The following is a 14179-nucleotide window of genomic DNA, read 5'->3' on the forward strand; positions in this document are numbered from 1 at the left end:
GGGGGAGGTGGGGGAGGGGGGTTGAGCATACATTGTCTACCGCATGTGTATAGGACTTGGGTCTGTATTTATACCGTTGTATCTCTCTCTCCCTCTCGTATATTTATACATCTTGGGAGACAAGTAGAGGCCGGTCCACCTTGTACCTATATATGTGCGTCATGTACACGATCAATGAATTATCAATGCATGCAATCCCTTCTTTCCAACTAACAATAAGGAAGCAGAACCGTTGGGGTCCATGGTAAAAAACGGTGGGGTCAACGGATAAGGCTGCATGCGGGCCACATGATCTATTTTAATCGATCGAAGTGTGCGCGATAGGCCGAGCGTTCCGCCGGCCAGCCAGATATAAACGCTTCCCTATAAGAGTAGGACCTAGATAACAACCGAACGTCAAATATCAACCATGCACGCTCATCTCATCGCTATAACACATAGGACCCGGATAACAACCGAACGCGAGGTATGCAGGGAACCCAACGAGAACCAATGGTTCGCACGAGGCCCTCTCTCAAAGTGGATATTTCGTTGCGGTTAAGCCCCCATGCGAATCCAAAAGCATACAACTCTTTGGTACCCTCCTAGCCCAATAACCACAGGGAAAAAAATAAAAACGTAAAAAAATGTCCCGTGATGTATGTAAAAATAGACATTTAAAAAAATTACCATCATGTAGGTACAAAAACAATTTAGCATGTTATATAGCATAAAGAATGCTGCACATTTAGATACAAAAAATTATATGTAAAACGAAAACAAAACAAACATGAAAAAATTGTTTCAAACAAAAAAATCTCATGTAAAAAAAGATACTTTTGTTCTAGAGAAAACGTAGTAACTTTTTTTTGAAATCTAAAGTGTTGAGATGGCAAATTCTACGTTGCAAAAAAGATTATGTGCTTGTAAGAAGGGAAAACAATTTCCATTTCCAAGAAATATGATAGTATGTAAAAAAAAGAATTTATCATTGTGTGGTAAATAAAATTGCGATGGTAAGCTTTTAAAAAATTGCCATGGTCCAAAAAAATAGTTGTAAGACAATAAATATTGCATGGTCTTTGTAATAAAATTGCTATCCTGCCATCGTCAACGTAATAAAAATGCCAAACTACCTACAAAAACTCCTATCGTATAATAATAAAATTGCATGGTCAAGATAATGTACTTGCCATGCTACCTATAGTAAAATAGCACATGCAAATTTATAGGAAAAATATTGTGGACTAATAAACATGGCAAAATTTTAGGAATTTGATGGGAATATTGCAGAAGTTAGGAATTTTGTTGTTTCGAATAGATGTAATTTTTGGGAATTTGCCATGGATACATGGCAAATTTGGGAATTTTTCTGTAAAAAACATGGCAAGTTTATGAAAATTACAAATTTGCTTTGGTTTTTAAAAAATAGAAATTTACCATGGTCTATAAAGTGAATTTGCACATGCTCTGGCGGGCTTATCTGTTGGGGTAGGCCGAGGATGCATATGGCCCAGCCAAAGGCCCATGCCAATCAAAGGTACGATCTAGAAGACAATTGACCAAGAGGCAACACGTCAGGCCCATCAGAGTTACAGCAGAGGCGTCAGATACGAGCCAAATGTCTAGCTGGGTCATACACCACCTGGTGGAAAAGACCCAACAGTGAGTCGTCACCAGGACATGAGGATACATTCATCCGGCATGCGGTTGCGTCCTAGGATACCATGATACCTATGATGCATAGCTAACAGAAAACTTTGAGAAGGGTTAGGTCTGTCCGTAAGTGACGGTTAGGTCCTGCGGCTGGCGACTCACAGGCGATCTAGGGTTTACACCCACCGCCGCCACGATCTACAGAGCGTAGGCTCCCTCGTCGCCGGGCGCCCCCGTGCCACGCCGTCTGAGGCTATCCTCCCCATCCACCATAAGCCTTTCATGCGTGACCGGGGCGCGTGATCGTACACCACTGGTTACACCCGTGTTTTCGTTAGGGTTCGTCAGCTGTCAGATCGGGACGAGGGCGTGGTAGCAGAGATGGAGAAGGTGGAAGGACTGTTGAAGGATCTACAGCTGTCGGAGAAGGAGAATAAGGGGGTCAAGATTGGATGGGCGAGATCGGGGAAGGCGGGCGTCGTGGAGCCGCAAGCGCTGGCGAAACTTTTCTCTGAGAAGCCGGCATTCAGGAAGGCCATGGGGAAGACTCTTGGGCGTATCTCGTGCCCCATTCGTGGTGTTGACTGTGAGGAGGTAGGGGAGAATATCTTTCTGTTCACTTTCAAGCATGAGTCAGGGAAGAGATTGGTGCTGGAAGGAGGCCCATGGGAGTTTGGCAATGATCTTCTGGTGTTGGAGGACTATGTTCCCAAGAGGCGTATAGAGGACTACAAATTTGACACTGTCCCGGTCTGGGTCCGCGTCCTAGGTTTGCCCCTTGGTTTGATGGACAGAGAGGCGGGAGAGGCCATTGCTGCACTAATCGGAGAAGTTTTGGATGTTGAAGCACGAGCGGATGGGAGAGCCATGGGGAAGTATCTCCGTGTCAAGGTGAGACTAAACATCAAGGTACCACTGATGAGAGGATTTACTCTAGATGAAGCTGAGGAGGGGAAAAGACAGATGGAAAAGAACACTAGTGAGACAACAGGAGACGAGGAAGGAAAACACTGGTGCCCTTTTGAATACGAGTACCTCTCGGACTTTTGCTATATCTGTGGTTGTGTTGGCGATGTCGATAGAATGTGTGTTGAGAAAGCAACCCAGGGAGCGTGCAAGCAATTTGTCCCATGGCTACGTGCCCATATGGAGAACAGGAGATGGGGAGACGGCAGGACAAGGAGTAGGGAGGGGCGAGCACATTCAGGAGGTAGAGGATCGGGGCAAGGCAGAAGCGGGAGCTGGTCAGGGAGTGATGCTCCTTCTTGGCGTCAGAAGGAAGCAAGAGTGACCGAAGTTGTTGTTGCGGGACCGAGTGAGCAGGAAGTTACAAGTCCGATGAAACAAAAGGAAGCTGTGGGTAAAACAGCAACCCAGAAAAGGTTAACGTATGTCCAAGAATGAGAAGTAACCAGCGGATCTATGGATGAACCACAGAAGGTGATGCGATCGAACCCAAGCCACACGGAGCTTGCAGAGGCAGCAAAGGGGGCTAACCCAGCGGCACAAGAGGTAGGGACGGAGGGGGAAGGAGACAAAACGGGTACTGCCAAATGGTCCCCACAAATAGACAATATGCCAAGCAGCGGAGCAGATACGGCCAAAACAGTGGATGGGGTGGGCGTGGGGGGGTCCAATGCCATGCAACTGGCAGTTAATGCTCCCCACACTCATAAAACGACAGTGGAAGATTCTGCTGGCGCTTGCATCGAGGCCATGCATGTTTCCATGCAGATCGACGTACTATCCGGGCAACGCTGTGGTGTGACGGTAACAGGGGAGCAAGCACTGAAGGAGGGCGCAGGCCACAAGAGCAAAACTTTTAGGAGGAAGGCACGGGTGAATAATAGTGGCGGAACAGTGACTAAGTTAGAAGGAGTAGGGCTGGGTGGCAAGAGGGGTGCGGAGCAGATGGAAGTGGATGATGCCGGGGAGGAAACAGTACGGAAGAGGAGGTTGACTGTGGAGAACGGAGGTAATGTAGCAACAAACATGAGTGCTGGGCTGCTAGAACAGTCCGACGGGACCCAATGAAGATCATCGCATGGAACTGCTGGGGTTTGGTGAATGGCCCGGCAGTTCAGGGGCTTCTGTCATTGCAGAAGCAGGAGGACCCCGACATTCTTTTCTTCTCGGAAACCAGACTTGATAAGGGTAGGATGGAGAAGTTTCGAAGTAAGCTAGGACTGCATAATATGCTCGTACAAGATAGTAAAGGAAAGAGTGGAGGTTTGGCTTTGTTTTGGAGAAGGGGGATTGATGTTACTTTGAGATGGATGGGCAGAATGCACATTGATGTTACGGTCAAAGAAAAAGACGGTTTTGAATGGAGGTTGACGGGGATCTATGGCGAACCAAAAATAGAAAAGAAAGTGGAGACGTGGAGGCTTCTGAGGACCCTTCACCACCAATCATCGCTCCCCTGGGTGTGCATGAGAGACTTCAATGAGGTCCTGTATAACCACGAGAAGCGGGAGGAGTTCCCTGGGGGCATGCACTATTGCAAAACTTCCGAGATGCCCTGCAGTTCTGTGATCTTAACGACCTGGGTTTTGAAGGAGATGTGTTTACCTGGAGAAACAACAACTTTCGCATGGAGGGATACATTCGCAAGCGTCTTGACAGAGTAGTCGCCTCTCCCACATGGTGCGCCCGCTTCCCATACTACAAGGTCATAAACGGCAATCCAGAACATTCTGATCACAGGCATGTGGTTCTCTGGGTTCACGGGGATATAGCATCAAGGAGAACCCATAGCAGGGCACAAAGCAAACGTTTTGAAGAACGCTAGTTGCTGGAGGAAGAGTGTGAGGAATTGGTGCAGAAGGCATGGTTTGAGGCGGAGCACACATCTGTTTCTAGTAAACTTGCGTCAACCCAGGAAGCCTTACATATATGGAACCGTGATGTTCTGGATGACCTAAAAAAGCGAGCGAGGAAGCTGAGGAAAGAGTTGGAATAAATCCGGAGGAAGCCACTGTCGCAGAGCCAGATAAGAAAGGAGATGACCACCAAAACCCAACTAGCCAAGTTGGAAGAGCAGATTGATCTGGCAGCCAAACAACGTGCCCATGTTAACTGGCTGGAGAAGGGAGACCGAAATACCAAATTTTTCCAAGCTTTCGCCTCGGAATGGAGAAGGAAAAACACCATAGTCAAACTGAAGAGGGAGGAGAGTGGAGGTGTCGGGGGAGGAGGGCTTAAAGGCCCTCGTAACTAACTATTTCTCTAGCTTGTTTACCCCCGTGGCAGGTACTGAAGTGGCGCACATACTTGACCAGATCACACCAAAGGTGACTCCGCGATGAATGCTTTTCTCACAAAGGAGTTCACCGCTACGGAGGTCAAGGAAGCCCTGGATTCTATCGGGGACCTAAAAGCACCAGGAGTGGATGGCCTTCCTGCCATCTTCTACAAGCATTTCTGGAGGCTGATTAGCGACGAAGTGGTACATGAAGTCTTGCAAGTGTTACATGGCGGCAGTATACCGGAGGGATGGAATGACACACTAGTTGTGCTTATCCCAAAGGTTCAGAACCCTGAAAGTCTCAAAGACCTATGCCCGATTAGCCTATGTAATATTGTTTACAAGCTCGTGTCCAAAGTCCTCGCCAACCGTTTAAAGGACATCTTGGGGGAGATTATATCACCAAACCAGAGTGCTTTTGTCCCGGGTCAACTCATCTCCGATAACACAATCTTGGCATATGAGATGACACATTACTTGAAGAGGAAAAGAACTGGGGGCACTTGTTATGCAGCGCTAAAACTTGACATGAGCAAGGCCTACGACCGTGTGGAGTGGTCGTTTCTGGAGAAGATCATGGCCAAACTAGGCTTCGCCTCGGCTTTCATAAACCAAATCAGCAAATGCATGCGTACCATCAAGTTCCCCTTCAAGATAAATGATACATGCACTGACAATGTGATCCCAGGCCGAGGCTTACGGCAGGGCTGTCCTATCTCGCCGTACCTGTTTCTCATCTGTGCGGAGGGGCTCTCGGCGCTCCTTCATCAGGCGGAAGCAACGGGAGTCCTACGGGGCATAAGATCGCTCCATCTGCACCACCTGTGACTCATTTGCTGTTTGCCGATGATTCACTTCTGCTCATGGAGGTAACGGAGGAGAGCGTTAATGCGGTCAGGGACATCTTGGAGGTATATGAGAGAGGATCAGGCCAGACGATCAACCGTGGCAAATCAGCCATCCTTTTCAGCAAAAATACCACACGCCAGAGAAAGGATAGCCTGCTACAACTGCTGGGGCTCCGCACCGAGGGCCATCAAGGGAAATACCTAGGGCTACCAACGTACGTTGGCAAGTCACGCCAGGCCTATTTCGAGTACTTACGTGATCGGATCTGGGAGATCCTGCAGGGGTATAAGATCAAGCTACTGTCAAAAAAGGGGAAGGAGATATTGGTCAAAACGGTGCTCCAAGCCATCCCCGCATATGCCATGGCCTGCTTCGATCTGACCAAGTCTCTCTACGAGAGCATCAGCCAGATGATCTGCCGCTTTTGGTGGGAAAATCAAGAGGATGACAAGAAGCACCATTGGGTAGGGTGGGAGAAGATGACACTACCTAAGGAGGAGGGTGGCCTCGGATTTAGGGACTTATATTCGTTCAACATGGCTATGCTGTCACGCCAAGTGTGGAGGCTGCTGCAGGCCCCGGACTCTCTCTGTGCCCACGTGCTTCAAGCGTGATACTACCCTACTGGCTATCTCTTAACAGCACAACCTACCCCCGGTATCAGCTACATCTGGTGCAACATCCTCCAAGGAGTGCAAATTGTCAAGGAGGGTATGGTATGGAGAGTGGGCAACGGTGACCAGATCCGGATATGGCAGGACCCTTGGCTCCCCATAGAAAATGTGCGTTTTCCATGGTCACCACGTGGGAACACCTTGCTCACCACTGTGGCGGAGCTGATCGACCCGTCCACACACACATGGGACCAGCAGCTCGTGGACCAAACTTTCTGTGCGGACGAAGCCATCACTATCCTGGGCATTCCCATCTTTGAACACCATGATGACTTTATTGCCTGGCAGTTTGACAGCAAAGGCAGGTTCTCGGTCAGGTCAGCCTACAGAGTACATGTCGATCTTCCGAAACACCAGAGCAGGCACCCACCGGGTGAAGGATCCTCTGGGTAGATGGTGACAGAAAGTTATGGATGAAACTATGGAAGATCCAATGCCCGGGCAAGGTGCACCATTTCATGTGGCGGGTGGCGCACAATAGTCGCCCAATGCTCAGGAACATTGAGCGTATCGGCATGGAACTGGACACGGACTGCCTGATGTGCAAACGATTGCCTGAAGATGGAGTACACCTTTTCTTGAGCTGCAAGGAAGTTAAACTCATGTGGCACACTGTGGGAATGGAGGCTTATAGGCTGCGGCTCCTGGCATGTTCTTCCCCCTGCCATTTCCTGAATGCATTTTCTCTTACCCTGATGAAGTTTCGCTCAAGATCATTTGCCTCCTATGGATGTGGTGGACCGAGAGGAACAAACTGAAGCACCAGCAAGTTAGGGCGTTGGCTCACCAATTTCAACTCCTCATGAACAAGGCACTCTCAGAATAGCACGAGTTCAATTCGAAGCAGCTGTCGGCACATCATAAACCTCCAGTTAAATGGGCAAAACCTGCAGCTGATGTCGTGAAAATCAATGTCGACGGGGCTTTCTCCACGGAGGGGCACCAGGCAGGCTGGGGCTACGTCGCTCGTGACTAGACGGGCGATATCCTCTTTGCGGCGGCAGGAGAGCTACAACATGCAACTGAAGCCGTCCATGCAGAGGCTCTGGCTCTAATGAACGCTATCTCTATTGCTGAAACCCAAGGGATGGGACGGGTTGTGTTCGAAACCGACTGTCTGAGCCTGGTCAGCGCCATATCCACGGACGTTCTGGATCGCTCAAGCCTAGGTGCCATTTTTTGGGAGACTAGATTCCTCCTTCAGCTAGGTTTTATCCAGTGGAGCTTTGTACACTTCCCATGTTCTTGTAATGTTCCAGCTCATAATTTGGTAGCTATGGGTAGGCAGGGTACGATTGGGAGCCAGTGTGTGTGGCTCTCGAGTTTCCCCCCTCTTGTAACCGATGCAGTGACCGCCGATTTGGTCGGTCCGGCGTAAAGCAATGGAATGCAAGGTGTTCCAGTTCAAAAAAATGATACCTATGATGCATTCATTGCCGCCATTACTCAATGATGGTATAATATATTTAAATACGGCAATAACCAGTAGTAATAGCCACGTGCAGTCAGTCATGCATGTGTCCATCAATAAAATTTATACCAACTCATTATTGCACACCCTCCTAGCACACTCTACATAAGCCAGGAGTAGGGCACTGGATTGAGGGTTGAACTCTTCACATGATTGTAACCTACGCCAAGAGCAACAACACCACACAGAAGTAGGGTATTACCTCCCGTGGTGAGGGCCCGGACCTGTATAATTCTTTGAGCGTATTCCAATCCGGACTGGTCGGTAGATATGATTGCCTCTAAGTTCACACTCCCATAGTACTGTCAGGATTATATCCACGACATGCTCCATGAAGTGAACTTGCCTGGGCCCATAAACTAAATTTGCCAAGGTCCATAAAAGAACGAGATTTGACATGGTCCATAAAGAAAATAAATCTGGCATAGTCCATAAGAAGAATTTGCCATGGTACGTAAAAGGAAAGAAATTTGACATGATACATACATAAAAGATATTTTCCATGGTGCATGAAGTGAATTTGCCATGGCCCGTGAAGTGAATTTGCCGTGGTCAATGCAATGAATTTCCCGAGATCTATAAAAAGAACGAAAATTGACATGGTACATAAAGAAAAATAAATTTGACATGGTTCATAAAATGAAGTTAACATAGTCCATCAAAAGAAGGAAAATTGACAAAAAGAATTTTTCCTTTGTCCATAAAAAGTGAATTTGCCATGGTCCATAAAATTTGCTATGATTTTTTTTGCCGTGGTTCCATAAAAAGTGAATTTGCCATGGTCTATAAAAGTGAATTTGCCATGGTCTATAAAAGTGAATTTGCCATGCTTCTGGAAGTGAATTTGCCATGGTCCAACACTTGTATAATGCAATGAAACTATGAATGACACTATTTGCCAACCCCAATTGGATTGAATTGGTAAGCTATTGCCATACATACAAACACATGAATGCAAAAGTTAACCATGAAAACACATATATTTATTGTGATTTGAAGAAAGAAAGCATGGTAGAATTGCCATGAGAACAAAAAGTGTCAAATCGTATTCAGAATAAAAAAAAGGAATTTGCCATGTCAAAAAACATGAGGACATGTGAAAAATGAGATACATGGAACATGTTGAGATACGCAAAAAAAAGAAAACTATACAAGCTGTTTTCTAACCTAAAACATGGCAAAAATTTTTTGGATACATGGCAAAAAATTAAAAAAAATCTATGAACATAGTACATGAACATGGCAAATTATATATGGTTCATGAAAAAATCGCTAAAATTTGCCATTGCTATGAAAAATTTGATCTATGACATGGCAAATGTTGGAAGAGATATGCCATGGCAAATTTAGATTCTTTGTTCTCTAATTGATGGCAGTTTCAAAAAGAACATATCACATTTGATATGGCTAAAAAATAAATATCTAAAACAGAAAAATGGAATTGTCATGGTGTGTAGGAATTATTTACCAGTGGGTAATAAAAGCTTCCAGGAAACATAAAACGAGAGCACATCAAGAGAGCCTGGAGAGAGAGCACAGAAAGAAATTTGTGTGCCTCTAGATTTGTGTGCAACTTGCTGAACAAATATGCCATAATCCCTATAACGTGAGCACATACAAATGTTCACACAAACACATAACTTAATTCATGAAGTACACGAGCAGGAGTTTATCCATTTGATATGTCAGTGATTCTGCATTCAGACATGAACCGATGTACTACGGAAACAAGCTCACTCACCTGGGGCGTGTTTGGTTGCCCGCATGAGGTTGGTTGCCCGCATGAGGTCCAACCAGGCCCGTGCGGGAAGGATTCTGCCTGTTTTGTAGCCTGCATACACTATTGGGTCTGCATCGCATGCTTCTTAAAGCACCTCAGGGCCTGGCTCACTGGAAACGCACGAATCGACAGTTTCTCCAGGGCCAGGCCCGAGCGGTGCACGAGGAGGAGAAGAGTGGCAGTTATGCCGTTTTAACTACAAGCTCTTGAATTAGCCATGAACTCTGTGCAATGACTGACTCCATGACTTGTGTGCAGATCGAGGATAGCAATGAGATGGGCACGGAGGTGCTCCCGGCCGTTGATAGCAAGGGCAAGAAGCCCCTTCATCCAATGCCTAGCGAGGTTGAGCTGCCGCCCACCGCCGAGGAAGACCCGGAGACGCCTGAGGGTGGCGACAATGAGGGCATGGAGGAGCCCCCATCAACAAGCGCCGCAACTACGGCCACTACCATCAGGAGGATGGCCCAACTCACTTCTGCAAGGTCATCCTTGCACCGAAGCTTGAGTGCATCCCCATGCCCCTGGACTTCACCAAGCACTTCGTCACGGTGTGGACGGAGTTCAAGCTCAGGAACAACACTGGCTGCTCCTAGAAGGTGGCCGTCAAGCTGATGAACAACAGGGTGACCCTGGATCAGGGTTGGGCCACCTACGCGGCCGTTCATCAAATCAAGACCGGCTACATGGTGACGTTCAAGCTCCTTACTCCCGACACCCTCATGGTCATCATCTTCAACGACGATGGCATTGAGGTCGACAACAAGTGCGGGAAGCACGACGAAGCCTTCGCCGCCAAGGAGTAGGGTTGGGGCCTCCCTAAGTACTATCGAGTCTACTATGGTTTATGCGTAGAACTGTTATTAACTGTCGTACTGCTTATATCTGAATTATCTAGTTGATGCTTTGTTTATACTCTGTTGTGCTTATGATGTGTGTTGCCGAAGTGTGGTGGTAACCTCACCAACTAGCCAAAGAGGTTACCACACATCAGGCCTTGCATACAACCAAATACCATGCCTTCGGTTTGTGGACTAACATGCAGGCAACCAAACACCAGGCAGTGGTTCAGCCCATGCAGGTAAGAGGGCATGCAAGCAACCAAACAACATGCATATGGTACATTTGAGGCTGCATTTGCATAGCCAGGTTGGGTGGATAAGTGTATGCAATGCGAGTACTGTAGCGCACGGCAACCAAACACGCCCCTGATGCCTCGACGATGATGTGTCATACCATGCCACCGTGTGGTGGTTGATGTTCTTGGAAGCACCAGAGCCCGCAGTCCACGATGATGGCGCTGTCGAAGCACAAGCGTGTCGACCCGCACGTGTCACTGTAAACCCGAGCATCACTTCTCCGCCACCCACAATGCTAGAACCTGCTGTCCATGGTGATGGTGTCGCCGAAGGACCAGATGCGTCCACCCGCACATGACACTACGCACCCGAGCTCCATGCCTCCCGTCCCAAATCGGCCGTCGGTTCGCCTCCAAACTGCTTCATTCATTGAAAACCGCGAGTCATCGAGAATAGACGAGGCTGCCTCCCGCATTACCTCCCTCCCTGGTGGCCATTGCCTCCCTCGTGTGCATGGCTTGAGGACAACGTCATCAACACGCGCCCTGTCTTCCATGTAGCAAGACGGTGTCGCCACCTCCTTGGGCTCGCCAGAATTGTCACGACCGCCACAGTCCCTCGATGACAATGTCAGTCTGAACATTTACAAAAAGGTGAGATTTTCACATGGCAGTAGTTTGTTCCATGATTCATGCCAGAAAATCGTATGGCGGAAAAATCGAACGATTTGAGCAGCTAAAATTCTGATGTTAGATTTTAGCCTTTTTCTTACTCTGCATACAAGATTTGTCTGAAGTAAAACTATGCAAAGTTTGATCAAAATTACATTTTAAAATGAGAAACCTAAATTCCAAAAGTTAGGAATTCTGCAACAGATCCGAACGCCTCCGATTCCATCGGGTTTGAATCAAACAGTTGTCGCGGTCCCGCTCCAACTGCATCTCTTTTTCCTGTGATCTGCAATTCCTGCCTGATTCTCACGTCTCACTCGATCTCTCGCTTGTCGTGCTAGATCAAGCCCACGTTCTTGCAGTTTTATTCCCATGTTCGCATCCTTAGGCTCATGGCCCCACAAGGTAAAATAGAGGTCGTTTTTCTCTGTTTTCTACCGAGTTAAAAATGCTACAAAATAGTGAGTTAGATGAGAATTGAACCCAAGACCTCATGTAAGTATTACTACTTCAATAACCACCAGATTAGCTCAATATTTTTGTTTACAATCAAGTTTAATTATACTTGTACCTTGGGTATTATGAGTTTGAATTAAAAAATGAACAGTTAGGCTACCAATTACACCATTTCTTCTGCATGTTCTACACTAGTTCACATAGTTCTATTGATTTTTCTCCATGTCCTCCGTCGGCTCACACTATTTTTACCTAAACTTTTTATGTGGGTTGATAGCTATACATGCTAAAGTTACCAGGGCCCCTCATGCAAAAGTGCCCCGATGATAATTTACATACCGCGGACTTGATAACTTACGTATAAACACCATGGTAACTTTGACTCGGTGAATTTTGTTGTTGTTAAAAACATATCCCAGTAACTTATGCATAAACAACATGGTAATATACACCCCTCAGACTTGATAACATATGTACAAACACCATGATAACTCTCGGTAACTTATGAATAAGTAAAATGATAATATATGCACCGTAGACATGGCGTATGTACCACCACTATGATAAATTTGATGGGGGAGGAAAGAGTGATGAAACATACCCCAGTAACATATGTGTAAATAGCATGGGAATATACACATCGTTAACCTGATAACTTATATACAAAGAACGATAACTTTGACCAGGGAAAAATTGTTGAAAAAAAATATCCTGCTAACTTCTATATAAATGCCATGGTAATATATTGACAATGTGACACCCCCGATTCAATCGTACATTAATCATACCCGCAAATGTGTACGATCAAGATCAGGGACTCACGGGAAGATGTCACAACACAACTCTAAACACAAATAAAAGACATACAAGCTTCATATTACAAGATAGGGGCCTCGAGGGCTCAAATACAGAAGCTCGATACACAAGCGAGTCAGCGGAAGCAACAATATCTGAGTACAGACATAAGGTTAAACAAGACTGCCTTAAGAAGGCGAGCACAAAAGCAACAATGATCGAAGAGGCAAGGGCTCCTGCCTGGGACCTCCTAACTACTCCTAGTCATCGGCGGTCTTCACGTAGTAGTAGGCACCCTCCGGGTAGTAGTAGTAGTCGACGGGGGTGGCATCTGGTTCCTGGGATCCACCAACGGGTTGCACTAACTGGAAAGAAGAAAGAAGGGGGAAAAGGGGTAGGAAAGCAATCGCGAGTACTCATCCAAAGTACTCACAAGCATCAGATCTATACTAAATATGCATTGGTATCAAATGGAAGGTTTCACTACTGGAATCTGGCATTTTGTCGTCTCCCTCCTCTTTGCCGTCCACCAGCTGACGACAAAGAGGCTCTTTGCCGTCCGCTTCCACAAAGAGGAAGACAAAGAATGAGCTGATGGCAAAAAGGATATTCGCCGTCAGCTGCTTTTTTGCCGTCAACCAGCTGACGACAAAGAGCTAGAAGGCAGACGGCGAAGAGCCAGGTGGGCCCCACAGGGCACGGCATGGCTAGGTCAACCTATTTGGCGTCAGCCTAATCTTTGTTGTCTGCCTGCTGGACCTTTGCCGTCCGCTGGCGGACGGCAAAGAAAGGGCCTAGCTAATGGCTGTCTCCCCCTTCTGCTATGTGCGCCCTTTGCCGTCCGCCTGCGGATGGCAAAGAACATGCCCCCACTAATTAGTAACGGCCGTCCCTCTCTGTCTCTCCGGCCCCACCGCACTGCTCTCTCCCCTCTCTCTCACCCCTCTCTCCACCCCGCGCCCCCACTCACCCGCACCCGCACCGCCGCCGCCCCACCTCGCCGCAGCACCACCCGTCGCCCCGGAGCCCCAGGGCCCCGTCGCCACCACCGCCCGACGCCCCCTCCGTCTGGCTAGCGCCACCCCACCGCCCCGGAGCTGCGGCCCTGTCGCCACCACCGCTCGGCGTCCCCTCCACCCGGCCAGCGCCCCTCCACCGGCGAGCAACCCCACTGCCCGGCGCCCCTAGGCCCTGCCGGCCTGCCGCAGGCTGTCCCACCCCTGCCGCAGGTGAGCCCCGGCCGCACCCCTCTTCTCCTCTTTTTTTTCTTTTTTTCTGTTTTTAATTTAGATTACTTTTATTTTTGTTTTAGATTTAGTTTAGTTTAGATTACTTTTAGTTTGGTTTTATATTTAGTTTAGTTTAGATTACTTTTAGTTTGGTCTTAGGTTTAGTTTAGTTTTAGGTTTATGTTTAGTCATGAAAAAAACTAAGAATAATTAGAAGAAGAGGAGGAGAAGAAGAATAGGTAGGTTTAGGTGTAGTTTTTTCCTGTTTTGTTTTAGGTTAATTAGTGCTAGGT

The sequence above is a fragment of the Triticum dicoccoides genome, chromosome 4B (genome assembly GCF_002162155.2).
Source record: "Triticum dicoccoides isolate Atlit2015 ecotype Zavitan chromosome 4B, WEW_v2.0, whole genome shotgun sequence".
Classification (NCBI taxonomy): domain Eukaryota; kingdom Viridiplantae; phylum Streptophyta; class Magnoliopsida; order Poales; family Poaceae; genus Triticum; species Triticum dicoccoides.